The following is an 11,108-nucleotide window of genomic DNA, read 5'->3' as shown; positions in this document are numbered from 1 at the left end:
CCCTGCCCCCAGAGGTGGAGTCTACAGAGGCAGGCCGGCCTCCTTGATCTGCAGTGGGTTCCACCCAGTTTGAGCTTCCGGGCTGCTTTGTTTACCTACTCAAGCCTCAGCAATGGCAGACCCTCCTCCCCCAGCTTCACTGCTGCCTTGCAGTTCGATCTCAGACTGCTGTGCTGGCAGTGAGCGAGGCTCCGTGGGCATGGGACCCTCCAAGCCAGGCGTGGGATATAATATTTGGGTGTGCCATTTGCTAAGACTGTTGGAAAAGCTCAGTATTAGCATGGGAGTGTCCCGATTTTCCAGGTACTGTCTGTCATGGCTTCTCTTGGCTAGAAAAGGGAATTCTCCAACCCCTTGTGCTTCTTGGGTGAGGTGATGCCCCACCCTGCTCGGTGGGCTGCACCCACTGTCCGACAAGCCCCAGTGAGATGAACCCAGTACCTCAGTTGGAAATGCAGAAATCACCTGTCTTCTGCATCACTCATGCTGGGAGCTGTAGACTGGAGCTGTTCTTATTCCGCCCTCTTGGAACCTCCCACCCTAAAGTGATTTTTTTTAAACTCAAGGTTTACAGACAGTTTTGGTCTTTTTGTCATTATATGACATAGGTAAGAGAATTTATATGATGAGATCTATGTTAATAGATCAAGAAAAGTAGAGATTTCCTTATTAATTTTTCTTCCCTTGACAATATTGATCTCCCTTTTGTCTCCACTATTGTGGGGCAGGGAGTAATTTTTAGTAATTGTAATAATAGCTTTCTTTTATAGAGCCCATTCTCTGTATCCAGTTCTGAGCTGATCACATTTATCTTACTCAATTCTTCCAATGTCCCTAAGAAATTGACATTTGTTATTTTATTTTATTTATTTATTTTTTATTTGGGGACAAGGCCTCGCTCTGTCACCCAGGCTGGAGTGCAGTGGCTCGGCTCACTGTAGCTTTGAACTCTTGGGTTCAAGCAATCCTCCCACCTCATCCTACTAAGGTGCTGGGATTATAGGTGTAAGCCACTGCACCCAGCCTGAGTTTGACATTATTCCCATTTAATAGGGCTAAACTGAGTAGGCAGTTTGCCCAAGGTCATATAGTTAGTGAGTGGCAGAGCCAGGATTTGAACTCAACCAGTCTGTTTCCAAAGCCTGGGCTCTTAACCATTACATTATGGCTTCTTGCCAACGTAAAGATTGTGCCCAGTGCCTGGCACAAGGTACTAATTACACCAAGATTAAGAGTCTTAATGTCTTAGCTAAGTCAGCAGGCTCTTTTAAATTTTATGGCAAACTGTTGTCATGTTGTCTAATGACATCCTGAAGGATTTAGGTTGTTTTTTTTTTTTCTCTTTCTCCCCACCCCAGTTCAGACAACCAAAGCTCAGATATGGACAGCTGTGGGTTGGCTACACTTTTACTGCTGTTTTTCCTACTTCACTTTGAATCTCACTGCTCCCCTGTGTAGTGTCTATATCAGCTACTGCCTCTTCTAGCACTAGGTTGGCCATGAGAGAGACAGGGATGGAGGAGGGAAGTCTAAGGAAACAGAACAGGGCATTTATTTGGAAGTTTTTAATGGAGTCAGAATCAAAGTTCAAACCCAGATTTCCCAGTTCTCAGTGCTGCCTCCACAACTGTGTCTTTCCGTTGATTTTTTTGTTCTTTGGGTTTCTGTCCAATACATATTTATTGTGTGCTACTGTGTGCTAGTGACTGTTCTAGTCAGTGGATATCCAGCAGTGCACGAACAGAGGATGGCTCTCCTCTCATGGAACTTATATTCTAGTGGCAGTGAGACAGATAAGAAACAGATAAGGTGGTGAAAAGTACTTCGGAGAAAAATAAAGCTGGGTAGGACAGAAAGAATTCTAGGGCAGGGTTGGAAAGTGAATGAGAGAAGGGAGGTGTTGCTTTTAACGTAGAATAGAAGGGAAGGCCTCTCTGATAAGGTGACATTTGAGCAGAGGATATGCCATGGGAATGCCTGAAGAAAGACTGTGTCACTAGTCAAAGGTGCTGAGGCAAGAACATGCCTATTGTGTTGGATGAACAGAAAGAAAACCAGTGGGGCTGGAGTGTAGTAAGAGAGGGGAGCGTGGTAGGAAGTAAGATCAAAGTAGTTAAGGGAGTCAAATCACATAGGACTTTTAACCTGTGTAAAGGATTTTCACTTTTCCTTTGATGGAAGGGGAAGGGATTGGTGGGGTTTAAGTAGAGAAGTGGCATATATGACATATTTTATAAGAGAGTCATTCTGGAGTAAAATTAGGGGAGAAGGGACAAAGCAGGGTGACTATGGCATTATTGTTGCAGTCATCCGTAGGATTAGCTGATGGATTGGTTATGGAATATAAATAATTTTGATGATTTGAGCCTGAGCAAGAGGAAGGAAGACCCGCCATTTGCTGAGATGAAGACCATGGAAGGAGCAAATTTGGGGTAGGGATGAAGAAAGCAGAAATTCGACTTCAGTGACTCTTGGAGTGTTAGAGTTGGAAGAGACTTTGAGTTTATCTAGTACAATTGTTTCCTTTTACCAGCTAGAAATACTAATTACTGAGAGGTTCAATGACTTTCCCAGAGTCAAACAGCCTATACTACTTGTTGTGCAGCATAAAGAGCCCTGGAGTTGTAGTCATGTTCAAATTGTAGCTTTTCTGTTTGTTAGCTCTGAACCTTGGTCAAGTCATTTATTTTCTCCAAGTCTGTTTTCTTCTATCAAAAGGATAATAAAGACTTCCATTTCTTGTTACAATGTTGAAAGTTGCAACAGTTGACATTATTGCTCCCACTCTGGTAGTGAGAAAAGTCAGAGAAGGTACAAAATCATAATTTTAAAAAAACCTATCCAGAGTTGACACAAAAAAATCTAAAGAAACAAAATCTGGAAAGTAGTGAGCCCTTCCTCTCAAGAGAAAAAAAGAGAGAGAGAGAGAGAGATACATAGATACTTTTATCTATGGTGGAACAGCAAGAGGAAGAATTTGCCATATAAAGAGAAGTCAGCTGTTACTGACTGCATGTAGGCTGGAGTGACAATCTGGAATCCTGAGGAGTTCCAGCTACAATGCAGGACTACACCTACCTGCCAACTTTTCCCCGTGGGCCTTCAATTAGTACATTGGAATAGGAGTTTGGATGCAGGGGCAAGGGAAAGAGAGCTAAGAAGGATCCTGCTGAGGTGGGTGGATTTTGCTGAAGGCTGGAGGCAGGGCAGGAGAGTTAATAGAAATCCCTGTAGTGCACCAGGGGCTTTGTGAAGTCTAAGGCTGAGCCTGCAACAGCCTGGGGCATGGCAAGACAGCTAAGAAATCTCTTTATGACTATCTAGGCTTTTACTGAGGACAAGTCAGCCTTTGAGAAGGCATAGTCAGGGTAACAGAGCAAAAGAGATCTCAAGGCACAGAAAACAGAAGGTGCTGCTGGAGACCAAGGACAACACCCTAGCTGAAAGCTGGAATGTGAGGGGAGGGCAGAGAGGAGGGAAGATACCTCACAGTTCGGAAAGCTAGCATAGGTTATGAAGCTCAGAGATGTATGAAGCTTCGACAGTGCTCAGATTTTAGCTTCTCCTGAAGGTAAAGTTCTGATTTCACCCTGAAATTATTATAAGCCAATCATGAACTAACACTACAATCTCAGACCCAGCTCAACTATAGATTAAAAGGATTGAGCTGTCACTCCCAGTTTCCCAGCAACTTAATTGAAGAAGGAACTTCCCTTTATGGAGATAAATTAATATTCTTTTATACACAGTATCGGGCATGAAATAAATTATGAGATATAGAAAGAAACAAGAAAATGTGATCCATGGTCATGGGAAGAAAGAGGCAACAGAAACAGTCTCAGTGATGGCCCAGACGTTGAACAACATGGATAAACAGAGAAAATTTCAGCAGAAAGATGTAAACTATTTCTCCAAGTGGAAATGCTAGAAATGAAAATATATTAGAAATGAAGAATTCATTTGATAGGCTTAATAGCAGACTGCACACAGCAGAAGAAAGCACCAGTAAACTTAGGGACAGATCAATAAAATCAGCATTCAAGATCTGTGGGACAATACAAAATTGTCTAGCATACATGCAACTAAAGTTCAAGAAGGAGAGGAGGAAGAGCAGGGACAGAAGTCTAAATTGAGGTATATCAGAGTCGACTTTCTGAAAATCAAAATTTTATAAAGGAAATTTAAAAGGAGGTAGAAAAGAAAAAATTACGTAAAGGTGAACAGTAATATGAATAATTGACACCTTGTCAGAAACAATGCAGGTCAGAGGAAAATGAAATATATTTTTTTGAGACAGGGTCTCACTCTGTTTCTCAGACTGGAGTGCAGTGGTGTGAACATAGCTCCCTATAGCCTTAATGTCCTGGGCTCAAGAAATTCTCCCACCTTAGCCTCCTGAATAGCTGGGACTACAGGTGCATGCCACCATGCCCAACTACTTTTAAATTTTCTGTAGAGACAGTGTCTTACTGTGTTACCCAGGCTGGTTTTAAACTCCTGAGCTAAGTGATCCTCCTGCCTCACCTCCCAAAGTATTGGAATTACAGGTGTGATCTACTGTGCCTGGACTGAACTAACTTTTTTAAAGTGCTGTATTTTATTTTGAAGCAAATCTGCTAACCTGGAATTAAATATTCAAAAGTGGAGGAGAAATATAGATATTTTGAAGGAAGCAAAACAATTTGTCTACATCAGACCTATATTACAAGCAGTGTTAAAAGAAGTTCTTTAAATTGAAGGGAAGTTATAATAAAGGAAGTTCAGATCTGAAGGAATGCATTACACCAGGAAGGGTAAATATTAATACTTTTATTATTAATATAAGGGNGAGAAGGGAGGTGTTGCTTTTAACGTAGAATAGAAGGGAAGGCCTCTCTGATAAGGTGACATTTGAGCAGAGGATATGCCATGGGAATGCCTGAAGAAAGACTGTGTCACTAGTCAAAGGTGCTGAGGCAAGAACATGCCTATTGTGTTGGATGAACAGAAAGAAAACCAGTGGGGCTGGAGTGTAGTAAGAGAGGGGAGCGTGGTAGGAAGTAAGATCAAAGTAGTTAAGGGAGTCAAATCACATAGGACTTTTAACCTGTGTAAAGGATTTTCACTTTTCCTTTGATGGAAGGGGAAGGGATTGGTGGGGTTTAAGTAGAGAAGTGGCATATATGACATATTTTATAAGAGAGTCATTCTGGAGTAAAATTAGGGGAGAAGGGACAAAGCAGGGTGACTATGGCATTATTGTTGCAGTCATCCGTAGGATTAGCTGATGGATTGGTTATGGAATATAAATAATTTTGATGATTTGAGCCTGAGCAAGAGGAAGGAAGACCCGCCATTTGCTGAGATGAAGACCATGGAAGGAGCAAATTTGGGGTAGGGATGAAGAAAGCAGAAATTCGACTTCAGTGACTCTTGGAGTGTTAGAGTTGGAAGAGACTTTGAGTTTATCTAGTACAATTGTTTCCTTTTACCAGCTAGAAATACTAATTACTGAGAGGTTCAATGACTTTCCCAGAGTCAAACAGCCTATACTACTTGTTGTGCAGCATAAAGAGCCCTGGAGTTGTAGTCATGTTCAAATTGTAGCTTTTCTGTTTGTTAGCTCTGAACCTTGGTCAAGTCATTTATTTTCTCCAAGTCTGTTTTTCTTCTATCAAAAAGGATAATAAAGACTTCCATTTCTTGTTACAATGTTGAAAGTTGCAACAGTTGACATTATTGCTCCCACTCTGGTAGTGAGAAAAGTCAGAGAAGGTACAAAATCATAATTTTAAAAAAACCTATCCAGAGTTGACACAAAAAAATCTAAAGAAACAAAAATCTGGAAAGTAGTGAGCCCTTCCTCTCAAGAGAAAAAAAGAGAGAGAGAGAGAGAGATACATAGATACTTTTTATCTATGGTGGAACAGCAAGAGGAAGAATTTGCCATATAAAGAGAAGTCAGCTGTTACTGACTGCATGTAGGCTGGAGTGACAATCTGGAATCCTGAGGAGTTCCAGCTACAATGCAGGACTACACCTACCTGCCAACTTTTCCCCCGTGGGCCTTCAATTAGTACATTGGAATAGGAGTTTGGATGCAGGGGCAAGGGAAAGAGAGCTAAGAAGGATCCTGCTGAGGTGGGTGGATTTTGCTGAAGGCTGGAGGCAGGGCAGGAGAGTTAATAGAAATCCCTGTAGTGCACCAGGGGCTTTGTGAAGTCTAAGGCTGAGCCTGCAACAGCCTGGGGGCATGGCAAGACAGCTAAGAAATCTCTTTATGACTATCTAGGCTTTTACTGAGGACAAGTCAGCCTTTGAGAAGGCATAGTCAGGGTAACAGAGCAAAAAGAGATCTCAAGGCACAGAAAACAGAAGGTGCTGCTGGAGACCAAGGACAACACCCTAGCTGAAAGCTGGAATGTGAGGGGAGGGCAGAGAGGAGGGAAGATACCTCACAGTTCGGAAAGCTAGCATAGGTTATGAAGCTCAGAGATGTATGAAGCTTCGACAGTGCTCAGATTTTAGCTTCTCCTGAAGGTAAAGTTCTGATTTCACCCTGAAATTATTATAAGCCAATCATGAACTAACACTACAATCTCAGACCCAGCTCAACTATAGATTAAAAGGATTGAGCTGTCACTCCCAGTTTCCCAGCAACTTAATTGAAGAAGGAACTTCCCTTTATGGAGATAAATTAATATTCTTTTATACACAGTATCGGGCATGAAATAAATTATGAGATATAGAAAGAAACAAGAAAATGTGATCCATGGTCATGGGAAGAAAGAGGCAACAGAAACAGTCTCAGTGATGGCCCAGACGTTGAACAACATGGATAAACAGAGAAAATTTCAGCAGAAAGATGTAAACTATTTCTCCAAGTGGAAATGCTAGAAATGAAAAATATATTAGAAATGAAGAATTCATTTGATAGGCTTAATAGCAGACTGCACACAGCAGAAGAAAGCACCAGTAAACTTAGGGACAGATCAATAAAAATCAGCATTCAAGATCTGTGGGACAATACAAAATTGTCTAGCATACATGCAACTAAAGTTCAAGAAGGAGAGGAGGAAGAGCAGGGACAGAAGTCTAAATTGAGGTATATCAGAGTCGACTTTCTGAAAATCAAAAATTTTTATAAAGGAAATTTAAAAGGAGGTAGAAAAGAAAAAATTACGTAAAGGTGAACAGTAATATGAATAATTGACACCTTGTCAGAAACAATGCAGGTCAGAGGAAAATGAAATATATTTTTTTGAGACAGGGTCTCACTCTGTTTCTCAGACTGGAGTGCAGTGGTGTGAACATAGCTCCCTATAGCCTTAATGTCCTGGGCTCAAGAAATTCTCCCACCTTAGCCTCCTGAATAGCTGGGACTACAGGTGCATGCCACCATGCCCAACTACTTTTTAAATTTTCTGTAGAGACAGTGTCTTACTGTGTTACCCAGGCTGGTTTTAAACTCCTGAGCTAAGTGATCCTCCTGCCTCACCTCCCAAAGTATTGGAATTACAGGTGTGATCTACTGTGCCTGGACTGAACTAACTTTTTTAAAGTGCTGTATTTTATTTTTGAAGCAAATCTGCTAACCTGGAATTAAATATTCAAAAGTGGAGGAGAAATATAGATATTTTTGAAGGAAGCAAAAACAATTTGTCTACATCAGACCTATATTACAAGCAGTGTTAAAAGAAGTTCTTTAAATTGAAGGGAAGTTATAATAAAGGAAGTTCAGATCTGAAGGAATGCATTACACCAGGAAGGGTAAATATTAATACTTTTTATTATTAATATAAGGGACCTTTTAAAATATCTTTATTTAATACATACATTTATTTTAAAAATATGGACTATTTAAGGCAGAAATAACAACATATTATTTGGTATATAGTAGTAGTAGAAGTAAGCTATCCAACAGTAAGTGCACAACGAGCCGGGGAAGTCAAATGAAGTTAGACTTTGATAAGTTAAAGTTGCACTCTGCAATCACTAAAGCAAACATTGAAAAAAATACAGAGAGGTATAGCTATAAGATCAGTGAAGGAAGCAATAAATATCACATTATGAAAAAGTCAGGAAAGCAGAACAGAGGAACAAAGAAGAGAGGCAAATGGAAAATAAATATAAAGATGGCAGACTTAAAAATCATATCAATAATTGTATTAAATGTAAAGACCATCATCTCCAATTAAAAGGTAGCAATTGTCAGGCTGGATAAAATAGCATGGTCCAACTATGTGCTGTCTTTATGAATCACTGTAAATATAAAACACAGATTGAAAAAGGGTGAAAAAGATGTACCATGCAAAAAGCATAAGAAAGTTGATGTTGCTATATTAACAAAGTAGACTTTAAAACAAGGATCATTTCTAGAAAAAAGGATCATGTATCATAATGAATCAATTTATTAAAAATACATAACAGGCCGAGTACAGTGGCTGATGCTTGTAATCTCAGCACTTTAGAAGGCTGAGGGAGGTGGATCACTTGAGCTCAGGAGATCAAGACCAGCCTGGCATACATGGTGAAACCCCATCTCTACTAAAAATACAAAAATTAACTGGACATGGTGATGCACACCTGTAATCCCAGCTTCTTGGGAGGCTGAGGTGGGAGGATCATTGAGCCTGGGAGGCAGAGGTTGCAGTGAGCCAAGATCATGCCACTGCACTCCAGCCTGGGTGACAGAGCAAGCCTCTGTCTCAAAAAAACAAACAAACAAACAAAACAAAACAAAAAAAACTTGTATGTACCTCACAACAAAGCTTCAAAATATGTGAAACAAAAATTGATGAAACCAAAGAGAAAAAGAGGCAAAACCACAATCATAGCTGAATTTAACACCTCTATCACTAATTGACAGAACTTGTGGAGAAAAAAAGTCAGTAAAGATATAAAAGATTTGAACACCACTATCAACCAACTTGATACTTGGCATTTATGAAGCAGTACACATACCTACAGAATTTAAAAAATAGCAAAATGGCAGACGTAAGTCCCTTCTTATCAGTAATTACAATAAGTACAAAAGGGTTAAATTTACTAACTAAAATGTAGACACTGGCTGAATGGATAAAAACAAAAACAACCAAAAAACTTCCCGCATGATCCAATTTTATGTTGTCTACAGGAGATCCTTGTTAGATCAAAAGACAGGTTAAAGGTGAGCTGGGTTGGCTATACTAATATCAGACAAAATAGACTAAGTTACAATAAAAATTGTTACATGAGACAAAGGTGATTATATGTTGATAAAAGGTTAATTCCTACAGGAACCATAACGATTATAAGCACATATACACCAAACAACAGAGCCACAAATATATGCAGCAAACTGACAAAAATAAAGGGAGAAGTTTTTCTTCTTTTTTCTGTTTTTAGAGACGGAGGTCTGTCTATGTTGGCCAGGCTGGTTTTGAACTCCTGGCCTCAAGCAGTCCTCCCACCTTGGCCCTCCAAAGTGCTGGGATTACAGGTGTGAGCCACTGCACCTAGCTGAGAAATGGTTTTATAATAGCAATTGGAGACTTCACGGCTGTCATCATAGCTACCATTTGTTAAGCACTTACTATATGCCAAGACTATGCTAGGCACTTCACGTTTATAAACTCATTTCATTCACAATAGCCCTTGTGGCAGCTTCAGTTACTATCCCGATTTTGCTGAAGAGGAAACTATGGCATAGAAAAGTGGCAGGTTCCATTCATATCCCCATTTTGAGGAAGAGGAAACTATGGCATAGAAAAGTTAAATGATGTGCCCAAGGTTTACAAAGGTGTAAGTGGAAGATCTTGGATTATAAGACCTTTTGGGAAATTAGATTTGAATCCTTAGAGGTTTCCTAGTCTCATTTCCCATTGAGGAAGGGATTCCTTTCTCTGACAATCCTGGTTCTGTGGACTCTGCAGGAGCATTGAAGATGGGAGGTCACTGCTTCAACAGTAAGACATTCTAGTATGGGCTATTCTAATTGCTAGAAAGTTTTTTTTCCTATGTTGAGGTGAAATCTCACAACTTTAATTCACTAGTCTTTGTAATAACAGAAAATAAGCCCATTGTTCTGACTGTTGAGATATGTGAAGGTTTTCATGTCATTCACCACCAACCCCAACATCAGTTGGAGACTTCAATACCATACTTTCAATAAAAGAACATTTAGACAGCAGAATAAGGAAACAGAAGTCTTGAACAACACTATAAGTCAATGAAACCTGACAGATTTATGTAGAACACCTAACCCAACCACACCAGAGTCAACATTCTTCTCAAGTGTACCTGGAACATTCTTCAGGTTAGACATATGTAAGACCACAAAACAAGTTCCAATAGCTTCTTCCCCACCTCCGGCTGCCGGCAGGACCTTTCTCTCACTGCTGCTGGGACCCTGTGTCATTGCCCAGGCCGAGCACGATGCCCCCTAAAAAGGGAGGTGACGGAATTAAACCACCCCCAATCATTGGAAGATTCGGAACCTCACTGAAAATTGGTATTGTTGGATTGCCAAATGTTGGGAAATCTACTTTCTTCAGTGTATTAACCAGTAGTCAGTCTTCAGCAGAAAACTGCCCATTCTGCACTATTGATCCTAATGAGAGCAGAGTACCTGTGCCAGATGAAAGGTTTGACTTTCTTTGCCAATACCACAAACCAGTGAGCAAAATTTCTGCCTTTCTAAATGTAGTGGTTATTGCCGGCCTTGTGAAAGGAGCTCACAATGGGCAGGGCCTGGAGAACGCTTTTTTATCTCATATTTGTGCCTGGGATGGCATCTTTCATCTAACACGTGCTTTTGAAGATGGTGATATCACGCATGTTGAAGGAAGTGTAGATCCTATTCGAGATACAGAAATAATACATGAAGAGCTTCAGCTTGAAGATGAAATGATTGGGCCCATTATAGATAAACTAGAAAAGGTGGCTGTGAGAGGAGGAGATAAAAAACTAAAACCTAAGTACGATATAATGTGCAAAGTAAAATCCTGGTTTATAGATCAAAAGAAGCCGGTTTGCTTCTGTCATGATTGGAATAACAAAGAGATTGAAGTGTTGAATAAACACTTACTTTTGACTTCAAAACCAGTGGTCTGCTTGGTTAATCTTCGTGAAAAAGACTACATTAAAAT

The 11,108-nt window shown here is 40.2% G+C and overlaps 1 protein-coding gene and 1 pseudogene across 2 annotated transcripts in view; both read left to right on the top strand.

The window, feature by feature from the left end:
- The window catches only part of FBXL2 (F-box and leucine rich repeat protein 2), a 96,063-nt gene that overhangs the window by 5,786 nt on the left and 79,169 nt on the right, over positions 1–11,108 (top strand).
- LOC108542771 (obg-like ATPase 1 pseudogene) lies at positions 10,321–11,100 on the top strand (annotated as a pseudogene). The gene has a single exon (XR_001889361.1). The product of XR_001889361.1 is annotated as an obg-like ATPase 1 pseudogene (transcript).

Source organism: Rhinopithecus bieti, unplaced genomic scaffold (assembly GCF_001698545.2).
Source record: "Rhinopithecus bieti isolate Rb0 unplaced genomic scaffold, ASM169854v2 scaffold_22039, whole genome shotgun sequence".
NCBI classification, from domain to species: domain Eukaryota; kingdom Metazoa; phylum Chordata; class Mammalia; order Primates; family Cercopithecidae; genus Rhinopithecus; species Rhinopithecus bieti.
Note: the sequence above shows the minus strand (reverse complement) of the source record. Positions and strands in the feature narration are given on the sequence as shown.